Below are 27,858 nucleotides of genomic sequence, written 5' to 3' on the forward strand. Positions count from 1 at the left end.
ATGCCGCGGAGCAACTAAACCCGTGCGCCGCAACTACTGAGCCTGCGCTCTAGAGCCCACAAGCCACAACTACTGAGCCTGTGCACCACAACTACTGAAGCCCGTGCACCTAGAGCCTGTGCTCCGCAACAGGAGAAGCCACCACAATGAGAATCCTGTGCACTGCAACGAAGAGTAGCCCCCACTCACCGCAACTAGAGAAAGCCCGTGCACAGCAATGAAGACCCAACTCAGCCAAAAATAAATAATAAATTTCTAAAAAAATCTATAATAAAAGACAAGGAAGGGCATTATATAATGATAAAGGGATCAATATGAGAACAGGATATGACATTTGTAAAAATATATGCACCTAATACAGGAGCACCAAAATGTATAAACAAATATTAACAGACATAAAGGGAGACATTGACAATAACACGATAATAGTAGGGGACTTTAATACCCCATTTACATCAATGGACAGATCATCCAAAGAGAAAAACACTAAGGAAACAGTAATCGTAAATGACACAGGGCCCAGTGAATTGGTCCTTTCAGCATTTAGAAATACCTAGTTTTATTTCCAGTAATATTTTTTGCCTAAAGTCTACTTTGATACTGTAGCCACAGCAGCTAGCTTTTGGTTAGTGTTTACATGGTGTACCTTTTCCGTCATTTTACTTTCAACCTATCTGTTACCTTTTATTTAGTGAATGACTCCTATAACTAAGACACAGTTGGGTCTAGTTTGACATTTTCCTTTTCATTGGAGTGTTTTCTCCAGTTACATTAATATAATTACTGATCTATTAGGTTTAGGCTATCTTTTGATATTTTTCCCATCTGTTTTTTAGCCCTTCGTTCTGCCATTTCTTGGATTAAAGAAGTATGTTTTATTAATCCATATTTAGCTCCTCTATTGGTTTTATATATTATTCATTTGGTGGCTGCCCTAGAAATTGCAGTATCTCTTTTCCTTCCTCCATCATAGCTCATGACTGAGGCATGCCAAACCATTGCATAGTTCCATATCTCTGGTACACTTCAGCAGTAGTACTTATGTCTTCCAGAATATCATGTGGTGTTTTCAACAACATACAGCAATTAAATGTATGGCTTTTGAGACTGGTTCAAGATGGCGGAGTAGAAGGATATGCGCTCACTCCCTCTTGCAAGAGCACCAGAATCACAACTAACTGCTGAACAACCATTGACAGGAAGACACTGGAACTCACCAAAAAAGATACCCCACATCCAAAGACAAAGGAAAAGCCGCAATGCGATGGCAGAAGGGGCACAATCCCAATTAAATTTAATCCCATAACTGCCAGGTGGGTGACTCACAAACTAGAGAACACTTATACCACAGAAGTCCACCCACTGGAGTGAAGGTTCTGAGCCCCACGTCAGGCAACCTGGGGGTCTGGCAATGGGAGGAAGAATTCCTACAGAATCAGACTTTGAAGGCTAGTGGGATTTGATTGCAGGACTTCAACAGGACTTTGGGAAACAGAGACTCCACTCTTGGAGGGCACACACAAAGCAGTGTGCGCATCAGGACCCAGGGGAAGGAGCAGTGACCCCATACGAGACTGAACCAGGCCTACGAGCTAGTGTTAGAGGGTCTCCTGCAGAGGCAGGGTGTGGCTGTGGCGCACCGTGGGGAAAAGGACATGGGCAGCAGCAGTGCTGGGAAGTACTCCTTGGCGTGAGCCCTCCCAGAGTCCACCATTAGCCCCACCAAAGAGCCAGGTAGTCTCCAGTGCTGGGTCACCTCAGGCCTAACAACCAACAGGGAGGGAACCCAGCCTCACCCATCAGCAGACAAGCGGATTAAGGTTTTACTAAGCTCTGCCCACCAGAGCACTACCCAGCTCTACCCACCACCAGTCCCTCCCATCAGGAAACTTGCACAAGCCTCTTAGATAGCCTCATCCACCAGAGGGCAGAGAGCAGAAGCAAGAAAAATGACAATCCTGCAGCCTGTGGAACAGAAACCACATTTACAGATAGACAAGATGAAAAGGCACAGGGTTATGTACCAGATGAAGGAACAAGATAAAACCCCATAAAAACAACTAAATGAAGTGGAGATAGGAAACCTACCAGAAAAAGAATTCAGAATAATGATAGTAAAGATGATCCAGGACCTCGGAAAAAGAATGGAGGCAAAGATTGAGAAGATGCAAGAAATGTTTAACAAAGAACTAGAAGAATTAAAGAACAAACAAACAGAGATGAACAATACAATAACTGAAATTGAAAAATACACTAGAAGGAATCAATAGCAGAATAACTGACGCAGAAAAACGGATAAGTGACCTGGAAGACAGAATGGTGGAATTCACAGCTGTGGAAAAGAATAAAGAAAAAAGAAAGAAAAGAAATGAAGACAGCCTAAGAGAACTCTGGAACAACATTAAATGTAACAAAATTTGCATTATAGGGGTCCCAGAAGAAGAGAGAGAGAAACGACCTGAGAAAATATTTGAAGAGATTATAGTCGAAAACTTCCCTAACATAGGAAAGGAAATAGCCACCCAAGTCCAGGACACGCAGAGTTGCAGGCAGGATAAACCCAAGGAGAAACACGCCAAGACACATAGTAATCAAACTGGCAAAAATTAAAGACAAAGAAAAATTATTGAAAGCAGCAAGGGAAAAATGACAAATAACATACAAGGGAACTCCCACAAGATTAACAGCTGATTTCTCAGTGTAAACTCTACAAGCCAGAAGGGAATGGAATGATATACTTAAAGTGATGAAAGGGAAGAACCTACAACCAAGATTACTCTACCCAGCAAGGATCTCATTCACATTCGATGCAGAATGCAAAAGCTTTACAGACAAGTAAAAGCTAAGAGAATTCAGCACCACCAAACCAGCTCTACAACAAATGCTAAAGGAACTTCTCTACGCAGGAAACACAAGAGAAGGAAAAGACCTACAATAACAAAACCAAAACAATTAAGAAAATGGTCATAGGAACATACATATCGATAATTACCTTAAACGTGAATGAATTAAATGCTCCAACCAAAAGGCACAAGCTTGCTGTATGGATACAAAAACAAGACCCATATATAAGCTATCTACAAGAGACCCACTTCAGACCTAGGGACACATACAGACTGAAAGTGAGGGGATGGAAAAAGATATTCCATGCAAATGGAAATCTAAAGAAAGATGGAGTAGCAATACTCATATCAGATAAAATAGACTTTGAAATAAAGAATGTTACAAGAGACAAGGAAGGACACTACACAATGATCAAGGGATCAATCCAAGAAGAAGATATAAGAATTATAAAGATATATGCACCCAACATAGGAGCACCTCAATACATAAGGCAACTGCTAACAGCTATAAAATAGGAAATCGACAGTAACACAATAATAGTGGGGGACTTTAACACCTTTAACACTTACACCAATGGACAGATCATCCAAACAGAAAATTAAAAGGAAACACAAGCTTTAAATGACACAATAGACCAGATAGATTTAATTGATATTTATAGGATATTCCATCCAAAAACAGCAGATTACACTTTCTTCTGAAGTGCGCACAGAACACTGTCCAGGATAGATCACACCTTGGGTTACAAATCAAGCCTCAGTAAATTTAGGAAAATTGAAATCATATCAGGCATCTTTTTGGACCACAACACTATGAGATTAGAAAGCAATTACAGGGGAAAAAAACGTAAAAAGCACAAACACATGGAAGCTAAACAATACGTTACTAAATAACCAGGAGATCACTGAAGAAATCAAAGAGGAAATCAGAAAATACCTAGAGACAAATGACAATGAAAACACGACGATCCAAAACCTATAGGATGCAGCAAAAGCAGTTCTAAGAGGGAAGTTTATAGCTATACAAGCCTACCTCAAGAAAAAAGAAAAATCTCAAATAAACAATCTAACCTTACACCTAAAGGAACGAGAGAAAGAAGAACAAACAAAACGCAAAGTTAGCAGAAGGAAAGAAATCATAGGGATCAGAGCAGTAATAAATGAAACAGAAACAAAGAAAACAATAGCAAAAATCAATAAAACTAAAAGCTGGTTCTTTGAGAAGATAAACAAGATTGAACCATTACCCAGACTCATCAAGAAAAAGAGGGAGAGGACTCAAATCAATAAAATTAGAAATGAAAAAGGAGAAGTTACAACAGACACCACAGAAATACAACGCATCCTAAGAGACTACTCCAAGCAACACTATGCTAATAAAATGGACAACCTGGAAGAAATGGACAAATTCTTAGAAAGGTATAACCTTCCAAGACTGAACCAGGAAGAAATAGAAAATATGAACAGACCCATCACAAGTAATGAAATTGAAACAGTGATTAAAAATCTTCCAACAAGGGCTTCCCTGGTGGCGCAGTGGTTGAGAGTCCACCTGCCGATGCAGGGGACACGGGTTCGTGCCCCAGTTTGGGAAGATCCCACATTCTGCGGAGTGACTGGGCCCGTGAACCATGGCCGCTGAGCCTGCGCGTCCGGAGCCTGTGTTCCGCAACGTGAGAGGCCACAACAGTGAGAGGCCCGTGTACCGCAAAAAAAAAAAAAATCTTCCAACAAACAGAAGTCCAGGACCAGATGGCTTCACAGGTGTATTCTATCAAATATTTAGATAAGAGCTAATACCCATCCTTCTCAAACTCGTCCAAAAAGTTGCAGAGGAAGGAACAATCCCAAACTCATTCTGTGAGGCCACCATCACCCTGATACCAAAACCAGACAGAGATACTACAAAAAAATAAAATTACAGCCTGATATTACTGATGAATATAGCTGCAAAAATCCTCAACAAAATACTAGCAAACAGAACCCAACAACAACATTAAAAGGATCATACACCATGGTCAAGTGGGATTTATCCCTAGGATGCAAGGATTCTTCAATATATGCAAATCAATCAATGTGATACACCATATTAACAAATTGAAGAATAAACACCATATGATCGGGAGCTTCAAGATGGCGGAAGAGTAAGATGTGGGGATCACCTTCCTCCCAACAAATACATCAGAAATACATCTACATGTGGAACACCTCCTACAGAATACCTACCGAATGCTGGCAGAAGACCTCGGACCTCCCAGAAGGCAAGAAACTCCCCACGTACCTGCGTAGGTCAAAAGAAAAAAGAAAAAACAGAGACAAAAGAATAGGGATGGGACCTGCACCAGTGGGAGGGAGTTGTGAAGGAGGAAAGGTTTCCACACACTAGAAGCCTCTTCGCGGGCAGAGACTGCGGAGGAGCGGAGGGGGGAAGCTTCAGAGCCCTGGAGGAGAGCGCAGCAACAGGGGTGCGGAGGGCAAAGCGGAGAGATTCCCGCACAGAGGATCGGCGCCGACCAGCACTCACCAGCCCGAGAGGCTTGTCTGCTCACCCGCCGGGAAAGGTGGGGTTTCGGAGCTGAGGCTCCGGCTTTGGTCGGATCCCAGGGAGAGGACTGGGGTTGGCTGCGTGAACACAGCCTGAACGGGCCAGTGTGCCACAGCTACCCGGGAGGGAGTCCGGGAAAAATTCTGGAGCTGCCGAAGAGTCAAGAGATTTTTTCTTGCCTCTTTGTTTCCTGGTGCATGAGGAGAGGGGATTAAGACTGCTGCTTAAAGGAGCTCCAGAGACGGGCGCAAGCCACGGCTATCAGCGTGGACCCCAGAAACAGGCATGAGACACTAAGGCTACTGCTGCCGCCACCAAGAGGCCTGTGAGCAAGCACAGGTCACTATCCACACCTCTCACCCCCGGAGCCTGTGCAGCCCGCCACTGCCAGGGTCCTGTGATCCAGGGACAACTTCCCCGGAAGAGCATATGGCGCGCCTCAGGCTATTGCAGTCATGCTGGCCTCTGCTGCCGCAGGCTCGCCCCGCATCCATACCCCTCCCTCCCCCCAGCCTGAGTAAGCCAGAGCCCACGAAGTAGCTGCTCCTTTAACCCTGTCCTGTCTCAGCGAAGAACAGACGCCCTCAGGCGACCTACATGCAGAGGCGGGTCGAGATCCAAAGGTGAACCCCGGGAGCTGTGCAAACAAAGAAGAGAAAGGGAAATCTCTCCCAGCAGGCTCAAGAGCAGCAGATTAAATCTCCACAAACAACTTGATGTACCCTCCATCTGTGCAATAACTGAATAGACAACGAATCATCCCAAATCGAGAAGGTGGACTTTGGGTGCAATGATATTTTTTTTTTTTCCTTTTTCTCTTTTTGTGAGTGTGTATGTGTATGCTTCTGTGTGTGATTCTGTCTGTAGAGCTTTGCTTTTACCATTTGTCCTAGTGTTCTGTCTGTACACTTTTTTTGTTTTGTTTTGTTTTAGTATAGTTTTTAGCAGTTGTTATCATTGGTGGATTTGTTTATTGGTTTGGTTGCTCTCGTCTTTTTTTTTTAATTACTTAAATTTTTCTTAATAATTATTTTTCATTTCAATAACTTTATTTTATTTTACTTTATTTTATTTTATATTACCTTCTTCTTTCTTTCTTTTTTTTCTCCTTTTATTCTGAGCCGTGTGGATGACAGGCTCTTGGTGCTCCAGCCAGGCATCAAGGCTGTGCCTCTGAGGTGGGAGAGCCAAGATAAGGACACTGGTCCACAAGAGACCTCACAGCTCCACATAATATCTAACGGCAAAAGTCTCCCAGAGATCTCCATCTCAAAGCCAAGACCCAGCTCCACTCAACGACCAGCAAGCTAGAGTGCTGGACACCCTATGCCAAACAACTAGGAAGACAGGAACATAACCCCAACCATTAGCAGAGAGGCTGCCTAAAATCATAATAAGGCCACAGACACCCCAAAACTCACCACCAGACATGCACCTGCCCACCAGAAAGACAAGATCCAGACTCATCCACCAGAACACAGGCACTAGTCCCCTCCACCAGGAAGCCTACACAACCCACTGAACCAACCTTAGCCACTGCGGACAGACACCAAAAACAACGGGAACTACGAACCTGCAGCCTGCGAAAAGGAGACCCCAAACACAGTAAGTTAAGCAAAATGAGAAGACAGAGAAACACACAGCAGATGAAGGAGCAAGGTAAAAACCCACCACACCTAACAAGTGAAGGGGAGGGGATTCCCTGGTGGCACAGTGGTTGAGAGTTCACCTGCTGATGCAGGGGACACAGGTTCGTGCCCCAGTCTGGGAAGATCCCATGTGCCGCGGAGCGGCTGGGCCCGTGAGCCATGGCCGCTGAGCCTGCGTGTCCGGAGCCTGTGCTCCGCAATGGGAGAGGCCACAACAGTGGGAGGCCCGCGTATGGCAAAAAAAATATATATATATATAAAAATAAATAAATATATGAGTTTTTTCTCTCTGAGTCTTGTTTTTTCAGACAAGTCAATTAACTGTAGACTCCTGTAAGTTTTTAAGAAAATTTTGCCTTCTTCATGAAAGATATTGTAGACATTTGCATTAACCAAGTCTTCTTGCTTACATTGTAGGTGTTGTGAGATTTTCTGATACAAATACAATGTTTCCATCATGATTTACCACGAAAAAGAAACCATCTAATTCCTGAAGTAAAAGTGGTCCTAAGGAGTTTTTATCAGTAACTCCCTGTCCTGTAGAAGACACATCAGCTGTCTGAACATTATTTTCATAATTCTTGAATGATTATGAGCTAAATTCACACTTTTACCATGTCTTTAATAATGCACCAACCTTAGAATAGTTTAACTCCTTTCCTCCCTCCTGCCCTTGTGCTACTCTTGCCATATATTTTACTACTACATGTTATAAAACACAAGAGACATTTTAAATATTGTTACTTTAGTCAGTATTCTTTATATTCACTTGTTCTGGTGATCTTCATTCCTTCCTATAATTTGTGTTTCCTCATGAATCATTTTTTCTTCTTGTGTTTCTTCTTATACAGATACAAATTACAAATTCTCTGAGTTTGTTTTTCTTTTTGGTAAGTCTTTGTTTCACTACCAGTCTCCAGTATAGGAAAAAAAAAAAGGAAAATTACATTGATATTGTGAGTTTGGGTCAGACTGTGGACAATTGTGTATGCTAAGCTGAAGGGTAAGTACTTTATTGAATGGGTAACGAAGAGCCACTAAATTAAGCCATACAATGAGCTTTGTGGCAGTTTACTAGACCATTTAGAAGGAAGAGAAACTAGAAGTAGGGAAACCACTTAGAAGGCTGTTGAAAGCTATAGTAAGGACTCAGACTTTAGGGGGGTCACCACAGGAATAGAAAGAAGTGAGCAAATCAAAGAGATGTTGATAAGGAAGAATAGATACGATTTAAGAACTATTTGGATATGGACAAATGAGAGAAAAATGGCCAGTGAAAAATAGTTGCCAGACTTCAAAGCCAGTAACTAATTTAACTGTGCTACTATTAACACAAGTGGGAAGTTAAAAGGAAAACTCAGATTGGCAAGGGAGATGAAATATTGCATATCATGTTTCAGGAGCTTGGGAATTTAGGTGGAAATGCCCAGGAGACATCTGGAAGTTTCAGAGAAATAGGAGATAAAAATATAGGTCTGAGAGACATTTACTATAGATACTAATTGAAAATGTGACTACAATGGGATATAAGAATGGAAGGGAATGAAGAACAGTGTCTAGAGAAGCTGTACCCCTCTCTTCTCATTCCACTGACCTCTCCACCCCACAAACTCTTCTTCTACAGACTTTGCCCCAGTGTGCTAGCTAATAATCCCTGACTGCCATGCCAGACAGGAGCAGGCTTGGGAAGGGATAATTGCAAGAGCAACAGTGAAGTTTGTGATTTCAAGAAGAAAGTGGAGGAAGAAGATAAGGGATAGAAGGGCAAACCCATGTATTAGGAGAGGAAAGTGTATATTCTATGTCCACAGGACCACCCAACTGAGGTGGTCATATGTAGGTTACAATATATATATGTAATGTAATACTCATAATTTGAGCTGAGAGATTGTCCATATATTTCAATTAATTTTGTCTAACAGAAGTTTAGTTAACACAAGTCTTACAAGTGAGAGTTGTTTTATTATTCATACTTTTTGAAATCTTATACAATCAATGTGCATTCCATTTTCAATTAGGAAAATCGACACTTTTTTGCTAACTTCCCTTCTAACTCTGAATCATCCTTTCAAAAATATTTTTTTTTAATATTAGGTAGAATGCTCTGGTGTATGTCATTGTCTAAAATCAGGGTTACAGCAGGGAGTTCAGCAATGAGAATGACAGTCCTGCTTAACACAATCCAGGAACAGAATGATCAGGAAAGTGGATAAAACATTTCAGAGCTACAGAGAACCTGAGTGTTGTTGAGCAATAAAATAACATTTTAGCTAATTATCTTAAATTTTCTTATCTCCGAAGAACAGCTTCACGTATAGTGTTAACATCATAGCACAAGAAAGAATCTCTAGAGATCATCTCCTTTTAAGCAATTGAACATCTCAATCATCTAAGACCAAAAGTTGTCTAAGCTCTTGAACGTCTCCACAACCTCCCTTAACAACCCATTCAAAAAACAAAAGAAAACAAAAAACAACCCAACCTATTCCAATGTTCTGAGGTTATTATAGTGATAAATTTAACATCATATATTTGATTGCAAAATAGGTTCTATAGGAGTAGGGAGAGGAGAGACACTTGAGGTTCAGTCTGAAGTCCCATTTAAGTCCCAATAGTTGTCTTGCTGAGAAGGCAAAATCACGTTCAAATAGTATCATGTACTCCTAAATTCTGAGAAAGCTCAATTTAGAAGCATAGTAGAAATTTCTTATTACAAGATTCCAGCTGGATGACACCTGGAAGTGTCCAAGTTCTCAAAAAGAAGTAAAATATAAAATGAACAGTGCTTTGGGGTATTCAATTATTGCTAATTATCCAGTTATTGGAGACGTCATTTGTTTTTTACAACTAAACTGAAGTTATTCTCCTATGAATAGACCTACCTCCAAAGGGTAAATACACATCATCAAGTGAAATACACAAGTTGCATATCCATCCCTTTCTGATGTGAAACAAAATTATAAATAGTAAGGATGTACTTGACAACCAATTTCCATTCCCAAGGAGTAAAGCCAAACAATGAATCCTTACCATGTGAGCAGACATCAGCCATTACTTGAAAACTTAAGAATCGAATTCGCAAAAACCTGCATCCAAAGTGGCAATGCATAATGGGTATATTTGCTCTTCCTTAGAAACTCAAAATTGAGCTCTGCAGCTGGCAAAGCATAGCAGTGATCCAGCATTAAAAAACAAAACCATATTTCAAAGTCATTCATAATTGAAGGCTGGAAATTTTACCTGTTTGTAAGGTGCTATTAACTGGCTATAACATAATAGTTGAATAAGAGCAAAACCATTTGACTATTACTCTTTCATTATTAATTAAGGATTAAGATTACTTATGACACATCATTTTGTGTTCTCCAAAGGTTCTGGTGAAATCATCATAGATTTTACGGAAGATATAAAATAGATGACTGGTCCCTGGAAAACTTTCTAACTTTAGTTTGTAAGTAGCATGTGGTTCTTTGGAGATTTGCTCTATAAAAACCTGAAAATCATGTGCATGCAAGCATTTGCTTTTTTATGGGCATTAATTAAATGTTTATCAATGCTAACAGTTAATCCTTTTCGTTCTTTCTTTCTTAATATTGCTATTGGCGGCTTCCGGGAAGACGGCGGAAGAGTAAGATGCAGAGATCACCTTCCTCCCCACAGATACACCAGAAATACATCTACACGTGAAACAACTCCTACAGAACACCTACTGAACGCTGGCAGAACACCTCAGACCTCCCAAAAGGCAAGAAACCCCCCACGTACCTGGGTAGGGCAAAAGAAAAAAGAATAAACAGAGACAAAAGGATAGGGACGGGACCTGCACCTCTGGGAGGGAGCTGTGAAGGAGGAAAGGTTTCCACACACTAGGAAGCCCTTTCGCGGACGGAGACTGCGGGTGGCGGAGGGGGAACCTTCGGAGCCACGGAGGAGAGCACAGCAACAGGGGTGCGGAGGGCAAAGCGGAGAGATTCCCGCACGAGGATCGGTGCCGAGGCACTCACCAGGCCGAGGCTTGTCTGCTCACCCGCCGGGGCAGGCAGGGCTGGGAGTTGAGGGTAGGGCTTCGGTCGGAATGCCGGGAGATGGCTGGGGTTGGCGGCGTGAACACAGCCTGCAGGGGGTTAGTGCGCCACGGCTACCCGGGAGGGAGTCCGGGGGAAAGTCTGGACCTGCTGAAGAGGCAAGAAACTTTTTCTTCCCTCTTTTTTTCCTGGTGCGCAAGGGGAGGGGATTAAGAAAGCTGCTTAAAGGAGCTCCAGAGACGGGCGCGAGCCGCGGCTAAAAGCACGGACCCCAGAGACGGGGCATGAGACGCTAAGGCTGATGCTGCCGCCACCAAGAAGCCTATGTGCGAGCACAGGTCGCTATCCACACCCCCCTTCCGGGGAGCCTGTGCAGCCCGCCGCTGCCAGGGTCCCGGGATCCAGGAACAACTCTCCCGGAAGAACACACGGTGCGCCTCAGGCTGGTGCAACGTCACGCCGGCCTCTGCCGCCGCAGGCTCCCCAGGCACTGCGTGCCCCTCCCTCCCCCCCCAGCCTGAGTGAGCCAGAGCCCTCGAATCAGCGGCTCCTTTAACCCCGTCCTGTCTGAGCGAATAACAGACGCCCTCCGGCGACCTACACGCACAGGCGGGGCCAAATCCAAAGCTGAGCCCCTGGGAGCTGTGAGAACAAAGAGAAAGGGAAATCTCTCCCAGCAGCCTCAGAAGCAGCGGATTAAAGCTCCACAATCAACTTGATGTACCCTGCATCTGTGGAATACATGAATACACAACAAATCATCCCAAATTAAGGAGGTGGACTTTGAGAGGAAGCTTTATGATTTTTTCCTCTTTTCCTCTTTTTTGTGAGTGTGTATGTGTATGCTTCTGTGTGAGATATTGTCTGTATAGCTTTGCTCCCACCATTTGTCCTAGGGTTCTATCCGTCCGTTTTTTTTTTCTCTTAATTATTTTTTTAATAACTTTATTATATTTTATATTAGTTTATTTTACTTTATCTTCTTTCTTTTTTTCCTTCCTTCCCTCTTTGCTTCCTTCCTCCCTCCCTCCCTGCCTTCTTTCTTTCTTTCTACTTCTACTAATTCTTTCTTTCTACTTTTTCTCCCTTTTATTCTGAGCCATGTGGATGAAAGGCTCTTGGTGCTGCAGCCAGGAGTCACTGCTGTGCCTCAGAGGTGGGAGAGCCAACTTAAGGACACTGGTCCACAAGAGACCTCACAGCTCCACATAATATCAAACGGTGAAAATCTCCCAGAGATCTCCATCTCAACACCAGCACCCAGCTTCACTCAATGACCAGCAAGCTACAGTGCTGGACTTCCTATGCCAAACAACTAGCAAGACAGGAACACAACCCCACCCATTAGCAGAGAGGCTACCTAAAATCATAATAAGGCCACAGACACCCCTAAACACACCACCAGATGTGCACCTGCCCACCAGAAAGACAAGATCCAGACTCATCCACCAGAACACAGGCACTAGTCCCCTCCACCACGAAGCCTACACAACCCACTGAACCAACCTTAGCCACTTGGGACAGACACCAAACACAATGGGAACTACGAACCTGCAGCCTGCAAAAAGGACACCTCAAACACAGTAAGTTAAGCAAAATGAGACGACAGAAAACACACAGCAGATGAAGGAGCAAAATAAACACCCACCAGACGAAACAAATGAAGAGGAAATACGCAGTCTACCTGAAAAAGAACTCAGAATAATGATAGTAAAGATGATCCAAAATCTTGGAAATAGAATAGACAAAATGCAACAAACATTTAACAAGGACCTAGAAGAACTAAAGATGAAACAAACAACAATGAACAACACAATAAATGAAATTAAAAATACTCTACATGGGATCAATAGCAGAATGACTGAGGCAGAAGAACAGATAAGTGACCTGGAAGATAAAATAGTGGAAATAACTACTGCAGAGCAGAATAAAGAAAAAAGAATGAAAAGAACTGAGGACAGTCTCAGAGACCTCTGGGACAACATTAAACGCACCAACATTCGAATTATAGGGGTTCCAGAAGAAGAAGAGAAAAAGAAAGGGACTGAGACAATATTTGAAGAGATTATAGTTGAAAACTTCCCTAATATGGGAAAGGAAATAGTTAATGAAGTCCAGGAAGCACAGAGAGTGCCATACAGGATAAATCCAAGGAGAAACACACAAAGACACATATTAATCAAACTGTCAAAAATTATATACAAAGAAAGCATATTAAAAGCAGCAAGGGAAAAACAACAAATAACACACAAGGGAATCCCCATAAGGTTAAGAGCTGATCTTTCAGCACAAACTCTGCAAGCCAGAAGAGCCTGGCAGGACATATTTAAAGTGATGAAGGAGAAAACCTGTAACCAAGATTACTCTACCCAGCCAGGATCTCATTCAGATTTGATGGAGAAATTAAAACCTTTACAGACAAGCAAAAGCTGAGAGAGTTCAGCACCACCAAACCAGCTTTACAACAACTGCTAAAGGCACTTCTCTAGGCAAGAAACACAAGAAAAGGAAAAGACCTACAATAATGAACCCAAAACAATTAAGAAAATGGGAATAGGAACATACATATCGATAATTACCTTAAATGTAAATGGACTAAATGCTCCCACCAAAACACACAGATTGGCTGAATGGATACAAAAACAAGACCCATATAGTTGCTGTCTACAAGAGACCCACTTCAGACCTAGAGACACATACAGACAGAAAGTAAGGGAATGGAAAAAGATATTTCATGCAAATGGAAACCAAATGAAAGCTGGAGTAGCGATTGTCATATCAGACAAAATAGACTTTAAAATAAAGACTATTAGAAGAGACAAAGAAGGACACTACATAATGATCAAGGGATTGATCCAAGAAGATATAACAATTGTAAATATTTATGCACCCAACATAGGAGCACCTCAATACATAAGGCAAATACTAACAGCCATAAAAGGGGAAATCGACAGTAACACATTCATAGTAGGGGACTTTAACACCCCACTTTCAGCAATGGACAGATCATCCAAAATGAAAATAAATAAGGAAACACAAGCTTTAAATGGTACATTAAACAAGATAGCCTTAATTGATATTTATAGGACATTCCATGCAAAAACAACAGAATACACATTCTTCTCAAGTGCTCATGGAACATTCTCCAGGATAGATCATATCTTGGGTCACAAATCAAGCCTTGGTAAATTTAAGAAAATTGAAATAGTATCAAGTATCTTTTCCGACCACAATGCTATGAGACTAGATATCAATTACAGGAAAAGATCTGTAAAAAATATAAACACATGGAGGCTAAACGATACACTATTTAATAACGAAGTGATCACTGAAGAATCAAAGAGGAAATAAAAAAATACCTAGAAACAAATGACAACGGAGACACAACGACCCAAAATCTATGGGATGCAGCAAAAGCAGTTCTAAGAGGGAACTTTATAGCAATACAATCCCACCTTAAGAAACAGGAAACATCTCGAATAAACAACCTAACCTTGCACCTAAAGCAATTAGAGAAAGAAGAACAAAAAAACCCCAAAGTTAGCAGAAGGAAACAAATCATAAAAATCAGATCAGAAATAAATGGAAAAGAAATGAAGGAAACGATAGCAAAGATCAATAAAACCAAAAGCTGGTTCTTTGAGACGATAAACAAAATTGATAAACCATTAGCCAGACTCATCAAGAAAAAAGGGGAGAAGACTTAAATCAATAGAATTAGAAATGAAATAGGAGAAGTAACAACTGACACTGCAGAAATACAAAAGATCATGAGAGATTACTACAAGCAACTCTATGCCAATAAAATGGACAACCTGGAAGAAATGGACAAATTCTTAGAAAGGCACAACCAGCCAAGACTGAATCAGGAAGAAATAGAAAATATGAACAGACAAATCACAAGCACTGAAATTGAAACAGTGATTAAAACTCTTCCAACAAACAAAAGCCCAGGACCAGATGGCTTCACAGGCGAATTCTATCAAACATTTAGAGAAGAGCTAACACCTATCCTTCTCAAACTCTTCCAAAATATAGCAGAGGGAGGAACGCTCCCAAACTCATTCTATGAGGCCACCATCACCCTGATGCCAAAACCAGACAAGATGTCACAAAGAAAGAAAACTACAGGCCAATATCACTAATGAACATAGATGCAAAAATCCTCAACAAAATACGAGCAAACAGAATCCAACAGCACATTAAACGGATCATACATCATGATCAAGTGGGGTTTATTCCAGGAATGCAAGGATTCTTCAATATACACAAATCAATCAACGTGATACACCATATTAACAAATTGAAGGAGAAAAACCATATGATCATCTCAATAAATGCAGAGAAAGCTTTTGAAAAATTTCAACACCCATTTATGATAAAAACCCTCCAGAAACTAGGCATAGAGGGAACTTTCCTCAACATAATATAGGCCATATATGACAAACCCACAGCCAACATCGTCCTCAATGGTGAAAAACTGAAAGCATTTCCACTAAGATCAGGAACAAGACAAGGTTGCCCACTCTCACCACTCTTGTTCAACATAGTTTTGGAAGTTTTAGCCACAGCAATCAGAGAAGAAAAGGAAATGAAAGGAATCCAAATCAGAAAAGAAAAAGTAAAGCTGTCACTGTTTGCAGATGACAAGATACTATACATAGAGAATCCTAAAGATGCTACCAGAAAATTACTAGAGCTAATCAATGAATTTGGTAAAGTAGCAGGATACAAAATTAATGCACATAAATCTCTGGCATTCCTATACACTAATGATGAAACATCTGAAAGTGAAATCAAAACACTCTCATTTACCATTGCAACAAAAAGAATAAAATATCTAGGAATAAACCTACCTTAGGATACAAAAGACCTGTATGCAGAAAATTATAAGACACTGATGAAAGAGATTAAAGATGATACAAATAGATGGAGAGATATACCATGTTCTTGGATTGGAAGAATCAACATTGTGAAAATGACTCTACTACCCAAAGCGATCTACAGATTCAATGCAATCCCTATCAAACTACCACTGGCATTTTTTACAGAACTAGAACAAAAAATTTCACAATTTGCATGGAAACACAAAAGACCCCGAAGAGCCAAAGCAATCTTGAGAACGAAAAACGGAGCTGCAGGAATCAGGCTCCCTGACTTCAGACAATACTACAAAGCTACAGTAACCAAGACAGTATGGTACTGGCATAAAAACAGAAAGATAGATCAATGGAATAGGATAGAAAGCCCAGAGATAAACCCACACACATATGGTCACCTTATCTTTGATAAAGGAGGCAAGAATATACAATGGAGAAAGGACAGCCTCTTCAATAAGTGGTGCTGGGAAAACTGGACAGCTACATGCAAATGAATGAAATTAGAACACTCCCTAACACCATACACAAAAATAAGCTCAAAATGGATTAAAGACCTAAATATAAGGCCAGAAACTATCAAACTCTTAGAGGAAAACATAGGCAGAACACTCTATGACATAAATCATAGCAAGATCCTTTCTGACCCACCTCCTAGAGTAATGGAAATAAAAACAAAAATAAACAAATGGAACCTAATGAAACTTCAAAGCTTTTGCACAGCAAAGGAAACCATAAACAAGACCAAAAGACAACCCTCAGAATGGGAGAAAATATTTGCAAATGAAGCAACTGACAAAGGATTAATCTCCAAAATTTACAAGCAGCTCATGCAGCTCAATAACAAAAAAACAAAGAACCCAATCCAAAAATGGGCAGAAGACCTAAACAGACATTTCTCCAAAGAAGATATGCAGACTGCCAACAAACACATGAAAGAATGCTCAACATCATTAATCATTAGAGAAATGCAAATCAAAACTACAATGAGATATCATCTCACACCAGTCAGAATTGCCATCATCAAAAAATCTAGAAACAATAAATGCTGGAGAGGGTGTGGAGAAAAGGGAACACTCTTGCACTGCTGGTGGGAATATGAATTGGTTCAGCCACTATGGAGAACAGTATGGAGGTTCCTTAGAAAACTACAAATAGAACTAACATATGACCCAGCAATCCCACTACTGGGCATATACCCTGAGAAAACCAAAATTCAAAAAGAGTCATGTACCAAAATGTTCATTGCAGCTCTATTTACAATAGCCCGGAGATGGAAACAACCTAAGTGCCCATCATCAGATGAATGGATAAAGAAGTTGTGGCACATATATACAATGGAATATTACTCAGCCATAAAAAGAAACGAAATTGAGCTATTTGTAATGAGGTGGATAGACCTAGAGTCTGTCATACAGAGTGAAGTAAGTCAGAAGGAAAAAGACAAATACCGTATGCTAACACATATATATGGAATTTAAGGGAAAAAAATGTCATGAAGAACCTAGGGGTAAGACAGAAATAAAGACACAGACCTACTGGAGAACAGACTTGAGGATGTGGGGAGGGGGAAGGGTGAGCTGTGACAGGGCGAGAGAGAGTCATGGACATATACGTACTAACAAACGTAAGGTAGATAGCTAGTGGGAAGCAGCCGCATGGCACAGGGATATCGGCTCGGTGCTTTGTGACCACCTGGAGGGGTGGGATGGGGGGGTGGGAGGGAGGGAGACGCAAGAGGGAAGAGATATGGGAACATATGTATATGTATAACTGATTCACTTTGTTATAAAGCAGAAACTAACACACCATTGTAAAGCAATTATACCCCAATAAAGATGTTAAAAAAAAAAAAAAAGAGTCATGTACCAAAATGTTCATTGCAGCTCTATTTACAATAGCCCGGAGATGGGAACAACCTAAGTGTGCCTCATCGGATGAATGGATAAAGAAGATGTGGCACATATATACAATGGAATATTACTCAGCCATAAAAAGAAATGAAATTGAGCTATTTGTCATGAGGTGGATAGACCTAGAGTCTGTCATACAGAGTGAAGTAAGTCAGAAAGAGAAAGACAAATACCGTATGCTAACACATATATATGGAATTTAAGGGAAAAAAATGTCATGAAGAACCTAGGGGTAAGACAGGAATAAAGACACAGACCTACTAGAGAATGGACTTGAGGATATAGGGAGAGGGAAGGGTAAGCTGTGACAAAGCGAGAGAGAGGCATGGACATATATACACTACCAAATATAAGGTAGATAGCTAGTGGGAAGCAGCCGCATAGCACAGGGAGATCAGCTCGGTGCTTTGTGACCGCCTGGAGGGGTGGGAGGGAGGGAGACGCAAGAGGGAAGAGATATGGAAACATATGTATATGTATAACTGATTCACTTTGTTATAAAGCAGAAACTAACACACCATTGTAAAGCAATTATACTCCAATAAAGATGTTAAAAATAAAAATAATTTTAAAAAATTAAAAAAAACAAATTGACAAGAATTAAAGACAAAGAAAACTTGTTAAAAGCAACAATGGAAGAAAAAATATATATATTGCTATTGATTGCAGACTGGGAATGTCATGGGTTCCATAATGACTTACAGAGTATACATTGAGACATCAAATTAAAGCAGTTATAATTTCAATTACTTAGGTAACCATCTGGGAAATGTCAGAAATCTTCAGCTGTTATAAATGAGGTTTGGTTCCCACTTGTATTTTATAGCAAGCATCTAGATCCTTCACATTTTTTATATTACCAAGTCAGAGTATAGAGAGGTACTCTTCAAAGTGTCTCCACATATCATTTTCATTCTTACAGTGTTCAAAGGGCCAGTTCTAAGGCTTTCTCTCCAAACTGCTGAGAGACTGGCTTATTTTCAATCCAAGAATGCACGATGATAGGAGTTACATGGAACTGCCTTATCTAACATTCCTAATATATACCACAAACTATTTAGCTAAGATTTGTTGACTTGTCCCCCTGACAAGTCAACACGATTCAAAGCCCAAGTCACCAAAACTGTACCAGGCCTTTGATTCAAAGCAGGACTCAACACTCCCAGGTGTAAGGTATGACCAGACCACTCTACCATATTTGATACATTCATAATTAACCTCATTTGTGGCTGCCAATCTGGAAGAGGCCAGCAGGCGCCTGTGAAGGATCTTAAGTGAACTCTTGGCCACACTCCCCATAAGTCTGCTCTTATTTAGATAGCTGTGGAGATGGACATATCACAAAATGTTCTCACGATATGAAAATATGCCAAAAGGAATAAGCAAATCCTAACTCCAGTTTAGAGCCAAAGGTAGGAATGTGGGTATGATCCAGGGCAATGCAATGCTGAGCAGGCTGAGTGGAGAAACACTTAATGATTCATCTAACCAGCTGGCTTTCAGGAGGGCTCCAAATGCACTGGCCCCTGGAATATTTATTTTTGCCCCTAGCACTGCAGGCACTAAGACAAAAAGCATGGAGCAGGTAGTGGGCTAGTAAGACAGGAGGACAATTGTAGTGTTGTTTAGGCACAACCTTATTCTGTTCCCCAGAGGTTAGAGAAATTATTTCCTTTAACTACATAAACTCATTTATTTAAATTATATCAGAGATAAGATATTGCATTCTTTTGGAGTCAAGTGCAGTTTCTTTCAACAAATCTTCATGTCAGAACTTTCTAAAGTTCTATACCAGGCCTTCAATGCTAAAATTGGGTAAAGGTCCTTTGTATGAAAATGCTTCTTAATAAATTACCTACTAATAAAAGTATTTGCCCTTTTTTTTTTTTGAGCAATTTATCACCAGTGGAAATACCAAGGAATGACTTGAGAGCTACCCCACCATAATATTCAATAGCCCATTCCAAGCCACCCCAAATAAACACACAATTCTAAGTAAACCACTGTGTTGGTTATTCAAATACTACAGGAAATTTCCCTGTACCTCTTTCCTAACAACCACCACAAGCATGTCCTATATGGAAATTCTAGAACCATAACGTCCTCTTTCTTTTTCTTTTTCTCCTTTTTCCAGCTCCATGTTTCTTAAACTAGTTTCCTTCAAATCTCTGCTGTAAAGAAGTAGGCATTAGTAGAGAAAGAAAAATTTGTTTAGTGGCCATATCCCAAGCCTCAGTTAACATCTTCTTTCCTTTCTCGTTTTTTTCTTACGATGTGATATAACATAACACAACATAACATAACATAACATAACATATGATACAATATTTCTGTTACTATTATAATATAATGCCACATAGTGACTCTGAAGTTGTAATTAGTAGATAGGAAACAAAAATATACTTTCCAGGATGGGTCACCATGATAGGGCTCACTCTCAATCTTTCAAAGTTGAGGCTATCGTTACTGTAGTAACATACCATAGTCTGGATATGCTTCATATGTTGTCTCCCATGGGTAGCCTTGCCAGGTACCAGTCACCCAACAGAAAGACAAGTACCAGGCAAGAAAGGACAAAGCTCCTCTGAGTCCCTATAGCACTTTATTTGTGCTATTAATATATCATTTTATATATTATAACAGAGTTAATTATTAATATGCCATGTCTCTCCCTAGATTATGAGCTATCTGAGGGTAAAATTCATAACATATTTATCATTATCTGATTACCTCTTCACATAAAGCTTAGCACACAGTTGTTACCAAAAAATGTGTGTTCAATGAATGAATGTCATAAATTAAGACAACCTCTTGTAGAAGGAACCTCTACACCAAATTTGACAATCATGGCAACTGGTTGTCTTTAGAAAGGAGGGTAGGTGGAATGGAGATCTGATTTAGCTGAAAAGAAAGATGAGATAACAGGAAGTCAAAAAAGAAGAAAATGGAGAAAACAAATCTAGTTTTCTTCCAAAATATCAGCTTTATGAACTATTGAAACTCATATGTGTAGGTACACACTATATGTTTAGAAGTACCCATCATGACTGTGATAAGTCTGAAAGTCCTAGCCTTCCAAGCTTTGAGCCTAGAGAAGTGGACAAAGCTACTAATTTGAGCCAACATGTGATGAACTGGAGGAATCCATAATAGTTTATCTGTCATCTTGGTTTCATATGTCAATGGGTCCATTGAGCACAGTGAGGATCCACTGAGAAGAAATGAGAACTTAGTAGATTCCTCAAGATAAGTAGGTCTCCTGAGTGTGACGTACCTGCTCCTACTATGGCCTGTTTCTCCAGCCTCCAGCATTTGAATCCAATGAATGTCCACAAGACCAACAGTGATTTCATGACAAGAAAGAAACAAGGTGCCACCTATCACGGGAGCCACAAATTGTTAGAATCACCTCATTTAGGTGAGTGTAAAAAAAAGACCTGGACAAGGAGGTATTCTGAGAAGTCACCTTAGTCCAAGAAACAGCACCAACTAAAACAACCAGGTGTGAATTTTAAAACAGGTAGTACCCAAATAACTCATAATCTTTTTATACATAAGCTCTGATTGGTGTTTTTGTTATTTGAACGTTGAATTCACCTGAAATTAGTGTGTCTTTGTTCAGACTGCTATAAAAAAATGCCATAGACCAGGTGGTTTAAACAATACATACTTATTTGTCACAGTTCTGGAGACTGGGAAGTCCAAGATCAAGGTGTCTGGTGAGATCCCTCTTCCTGGTTTGCAGATGGCTGCCTTCTTGCTGAATCCTCACATGGCAGAGACAGATCATCTCTCTTCTGTCTCTTCTTATAAAGGCACTAATCCCATTCATGAGAGCTCCACCCTCATGACCTAATTACTTACCAAAGCTCCATCTCTAAATGCCACCACATTGAAGAGTAGGGCTTCAACATTTGAAATGGGGTTTGGGAGGGGATGGAAAATATACACAAACATTCAGTCCATAGCAGTGTGTGACTAAATTAAAGGATTTCCCATACTTAGTCATCAAGAGAAGAGGGCTTTAGAAAGGTCTCTAAGATCTACCTTTGAAGCCAAGGACATTAAGAACATTAAGTCTTCCTTTGGTTCCTTCCTAAGAGATCCCATCACAATTAAGAATAATTAGAAAATAATTAGAAAATGAGCTAACAGTCTGACTTTAGCCTCCTTTCTCCAGCCTCCAACATTTGGATCCCAGTGACCATTCACAAAACCAACAGAATAATAGGCAATATACCCTCTCTGAACACAATGTCTTATCATACACAGTCTCTCCTCTCCAGAATAAAACAGGAAACATATGGATCTCAATGTTTTCAATCTTTTGCTTGCCCATGTTCAATGAATTCTTAAGGGGAATTAATCTAATGAGTAGAGTTTCAAGCCATGAGCCAAATATGATCATGGTCAAGAATAACACCTATATCCCTGGCAGAGTAAAAACTTTAAATTACTAAGACAATGGTTAACAAATAAATAATTTTCTAGGAAACTCTAGAAGAGAAATGCAAAGTATATGCAAGCTTGAGCATATTTTCCTTTAACCCTTTCCCAGAAATAAATTTATGGAAAAAATAAATTTCGAGTGTTATCTAGAGTCAGAGACAACTAAACTCCATCCATGAGAATTACCATTAGTGGCAAAATCAGCCAGACAAGTTTATTTTGCATCACTTAATGCCAGCAAACAAAACATGAACACTAAAGTGTGAAAGAAAATTCTTAAGCTGATTTCAAATCACAGGCATATGTTTGGCTGGAAAAACACATTGAGGAACCAACACTTCAAAGGAAAATCCTTTAGAAATGGAATCACTGGCACTAGACCCACAGTCTGTTAAATTGTTTGACCAAAAAGACTGCTTCAAGAATCCTCAGCTCTTTACTCCTATAACCAAAGCAGGAATATTTGGAAGCAGTCCTGAAACCATAACTTCACTTGTGACACAATCCCTTTTCCATAACTCTGGCCAAACAGTCTAACTCTCTAAGGAACCAAGAATCAAGCAACCTCTTGTTCTTGATGTATCCAAGTAAAAAGGACTTCCCAAAGGTGATTAACTGTGAAACAAATAGAATGCAAAACTACTCCACAGATGCACCACTACTTTTGATAGTCATAATATTATCAACTTTGAGTTGTTATTTTCTTGTAAGCTCATTTACGCCTTATCTTTCAGATTACTGTGTATTTGTGTGCGTGTGCGTGTGTGTGTGTGTGTGTGTGTGAGTACATATACCCACATATAAATAACAAAAGAACTTCAATTCAGGACTTAAAATCAATGACAATTTTTAAACCACTTGAGGGAAAGTTTGAGAAAACTTTTGTCTTTCATTTATTTTGTTCCACAAATCAAGTACGCATTTAATTCTCTATGTTTATTGAATAAGCTTAGATGGAAGAAGGCAAATAGTAGAGGATGAGAATAAATTCCCCATCCAGACAGTCTTAGTTGGAACATAAATTATAGTTGTGAACATAAATTATACATAGAAAAGCCATTATATACATATATGCATATTTCTGAGTGTTTACATTCCTCATAAAATGAGTATAAGAGGGGACAATTCCCATATCCCTAGGTGCCAGCAGCATTGAAAGCATTTAGTAAGAGATAAATAATTTTCAGAAGTTTTTCAAAACCAATCCTTTTCCAAGTACTTTATGTGCATTAAGTTCACCTTTCATTCAGCTACAAATTAGGAAATGTACACTACCCATATACCAAGAAAGTTCTCCGTGATGCTAAGTAGTGTGAGAGTTGGTTCTACTTCTGCCGAAAGAGTTGAAGAGCAAAGGAGAACAAGGGATTATATAAGACATTCCCAACAAAGGCTTGCTCTGATTCTCCATCTCAAGGTTGGACAATGCAAAGTGATAAAAACTTCAGCTATTCTCATTACACTCCTAGGTTATCACCTCTAGGTCATCATCAGTTGCATGTCTCAGCAATTAGTTGTAAAAATGTAAACCTCTCTGACTTCTGGTTTTCAGGATTCTTGAAACTAAAAAGAAACTTACTCTAGAAAGAATGAAGATAAAGACTAAATGGCAAATGAATGAGTTGTCTAGCAGATACTTTCTTCAGTTGAACAGTCGTAACCTTGTCTTGTTTAGTAAACCTCAAAAGAAGATCTCACATGTCCCCTCTTCCTTGCCCTATCTCTCTCCATCACCCTACACCACCCCCGAGTTGGAAAGAATCTCATCCTTCTTTATGTTCCCATAACATTTTGTTCAAATACTTATCACATCCTGCTATAGCTATACCATAATTGCATGTATGTCTGATCTCCCCCACTGGATAGCAAATTGGCTGAGATCAGAGAATAGGTTTCATTTTACATTTTTTTCTCTCCAGTGTGCTTTAAAATAAATGTTTGTTGGATTAAATCAAATTGAAAATAATTAAAAAGTACTTCAAATAGTTGAATCCCTACTGCCTGTATAGGATATTTATCATGAAGTTGAAAAATGTCCACATGTGAAGTCTGTAGCAAAAATTGTGGGAGTAGCAAATGAACCGGGAGTATGACAGATTAGGAATTGCTTTTTTTTTTCTTAAGAAGGACATAATGGGACTTCCCTGGTGGTCCAGTGGTTAAGACGCCATGCTCCCAATGCAGGGGGTCCAGGTTCGATCCCTGGTCAGGGAACTAAGATCCCACATACCACAACTAAGCCCCTGCGCCGCAACTACAGAGCCCGCATGCTCTAGAGCCTGAGTAAACCACAACCAGAGAATCCCTCGCACCGCAACAAAGACCCAGTTCAGCCATAATTAATTAATTAATTAATTTAAAAAAAATTTTTAAAGGACATAGTATTATATTCAGAAGCCAAGATAAGCATCCTGTTATCCAGGTGAATGAGAATCTATTAAAACAGGATTGCATAGGGCCCTTCTGAAGTAAATGGGTACAAATACAGAGAAAGAGTTTAGAGCAGGAGTTAAGAATAAGGACTCTAAACTTAAAGGGTCTCCCAATGGCCAATTTGGGGAATATTTGAGCAACAAAATAAATAATTATAGTAACAGATATAACCCATAGAATAAAATAAGAACTGATGTAGTCTCTACTGATATAAATAATGACAGCCCTTCCTTGCAGTAGAATTCCACTAATAACTGTAGAAGAAATGGTGGAAATAGAAAATCACCATACAGCAAACACCACCATTAGAACTGTTTCAGGCAAGTATCATTAATAGATGCTAAAATTCAGGGCAAGAGTATGATGAGAAGCAGGAAATTTACATGGTCTCAAAATATCATTTGACAGCAAATGAATGAGACTTCTTTAACAAATAAAACACTACATCCAGTGAGTGGTCCTGTAATATTGTCTTGAAAGACTGTATATACTTACTCCTGTTTGGTATATTTTTTAAACTACAACTTCAAGTGTAAAAGGCAAAAATGGTATATTTTCAGTGGAGAAATCTGGCAGACACCACATTAACCAAATGATCAAATTTAACATCACCAGTGTTGGACAAATCAAAATTATATGCCTCTGATATGATTCACAACATCACTTCTACAGCATTTTGGCAAAAAAGGCAAAACCTGAATTTAATCATGAGGAAATATCAGACAAACCCAAATTGAAGGCCATTCAATGAAATAATTGCCCAATACTCTTAAATGGTGTCATGAGCATAAAAGACCAAAAAAAAAATTATCAGGAACTTCCTAGATTGGAAGAGACACTACAACTAAATGCTTGTGTGAGTTTGACTATGTTAGATTCCTCGTATAAGTGGTATCCTGTAGTATTTATCTTTCTGTGTCTGGCTTAATTCACTTAGCCTAATATCCTCTAGTTTCATCCATGTTTATGCAAATGGCAGGATTTCCTTCTTTCTCGTGGCTGAATAACATTCATACATATGTACACACACACACACACACACACACACACACACACACCACATTCTCTTTATCTATTCATTAGTCAATAGAGTTAAGTTGCTTCCATGTCTTGGCTATTGTGAATTATGCTGCAATGAACATGGGAACATAGATATCTCTTTGAGATACTGATTTCATTTCCTTCAGGATATATACACACATTTGCTGGATCAAATGGTAGTCTTATTTTTAATTTTTTTTTTTTTTTTGGTACACGGGCCGCTCACTGTTGTGGCCTCTCCCGTTGTGGAGCACAGGCTCCGGACGCGCAGGCTCAGTGGCCGTGGCTCATGGGCCCAGCCGCTCCGTGGCATGTGGGATCTTCCTGGACCAGGGCACGAACCCGTGTCCCCTGAATTGGCAGACGGACTCTCAACCACTGTGCCACCAGGGAAGCCCTATTTTTAATTTTTTGAGGACTCTCCATACTGTATTCCAGAGTGACTGCACCAATTTATATTCCCACCAACAGTGCACAAGGATTCCTTTTTCTCCACATCCTTGCCAACATTTGTTATCTCTTGTCTTTTTGATAAAGCCATTCTAACTAGTGTGAGGTGATATTTCATTGTGGTTTTGATTTGCATTTCCCTGATTAGTGATATCGAGCACATTTTCACCTGTAGGCCATTTGGACATCTTCTTTGGAAAACTGTCTATTCAGTTCCTATGTCCAGTTTTTAATTGGTTTATTTGGTTTTTCGCTACTGAGTTGCATGAATTCCTCATAGTTTTTGGATATTAACCCCATATCAGATAGATAGTTTGCAAATACTTTTTCCCATTCAAAAGGGTACCTTTTTGTTTTGTTGACTGTTTCCTTTGCTGTGCAGAAGCATTTTAGTTTGATGTAGTCCCAACTGTCTACTTTAGTTTTTGTTGCCAATGCTTTTGGTGTCATATTCAAGAAATCATTGCCAAAACCAATGTCAAGAAACACTTTTCCCCTATGTTTTCTTTTAGGAGTTTTATGATTTCAGGTCTTATGTTTAAGTCTTTAATCCATCTTGAGTTAATGTTTGTGTATTATGTAAAATAAGGATTCAATTTCATTCTTTTGCATGTGGATATCCAGTTTTTCTAATACCATTTATTGAAGAGACTATCCTTTTTCCATTGTGTATTCTTGGCATCCTCATCTAAGATCAGTTGACATATATGCATGGGTTTATTTCTGGGCTCTCAATTCTTAATGACTTCATACTTTTCCAAAAATTCAGCCTCCCCTCAAAAGTTATTCAAAGAGATATGCTACAGATTTTAAAAAAACAATTTCCATGGCATTCCATAAATACTTTAATAGGTGAATTGTTGAAATAAGTAGATGGTTTGCCAGGAAAAGCACTTTGAAGCAACCATATTTTAGATATATAGATTCTGAATTAAGTGTTTTAAAAATCAGATTTTAGACATATTTTATCTCTGTTATAAGCAGCAAACTATGAACCAGATGAAGAGCAGTTTCTGTCTTTTTGTACTGGCAACATACAATTGCTGTTCTTTATTTGATTTGAAGATACATACATAAAATCTACTCCTAAACATTTTCAAAGCAAGTATTTCTTTTTATGTTTCAGTACATTTAAATTAGTATTTTGTTTTTGTTTTTTGGGTTTTTTGTTTGTTTGGAGCTTTTGTTATTATTGTTTTGTCTTGTTTTGTTTTGCCTCTAAAAAGTGTGCAGTACTTCTTGGGCTCACTAGCAGGACTCTGGAATTTCACAAAACCTGAGGTGGAAATTACAATCCTGAACTAAGGACTGTAACACACAAGATTATGAAAAGTCTGGCATTATTTCAAGTCAGGATTTTCTTCCATATCCAATTTCACCCAAAGTCAAGCATTAGTCAGTCTTCACCTTTCATACAGCAGAAAGGAGATTTGATTAATATGATTTCTTTATAGAAAAATCTAAGAAGATTAAGGCACAATGATATAGGGAATGTATGCCCTTTCTCAACATGACATTCTTCAGCACTATATAGAGGTCTGAACATCTTTCTAGTCATTAGATTGTTCACACTAGCTGCATGTGAAAGAGAAAAAAATCTATCATGGGGGAAAACTTCCATTTTTTTCACATT

At 39.6% G+C, this 27,858-nt stretch overlaps 1 protein-coding gene and 1 non-coding gene across 6 annotated transcripts in view; one reads left to right on the forward strand and one right to left on the reverse strand.

Annotated features, from left to right (window-relative positions):
- Nucleotides 1-27,858, reverse strand: part of MTERF1 (mitochondrial transcription termination factor 1) — a 606,108-nt gene that overhangs the window by 496,543 nt on the left and 81,707 nt on the right. The window lies entirely within an intron of this gene.
- On the forward strand, nt 24,443-24,515 carry TRNAW-CCA (transfer RNA tryptophan (anticodon CCA)). The gene has a single exon. It is a non-coding gene; the product is annotated as a tRNA-Trp (tRNA).

Source organism: Globicephala melas, chromosome 9 (genome assembly GCF_963455315.2).
Source record: "Globicephala melas chromosome 9, mGloMel1.2, whole genome shotgun sequence".
NCBI classification, from domain to species: Eukaryota; Metazoa; Chordata; class Mammalia; order Artiodactyla; family Delphinidae; genus Globicephala; species Globicephala melas.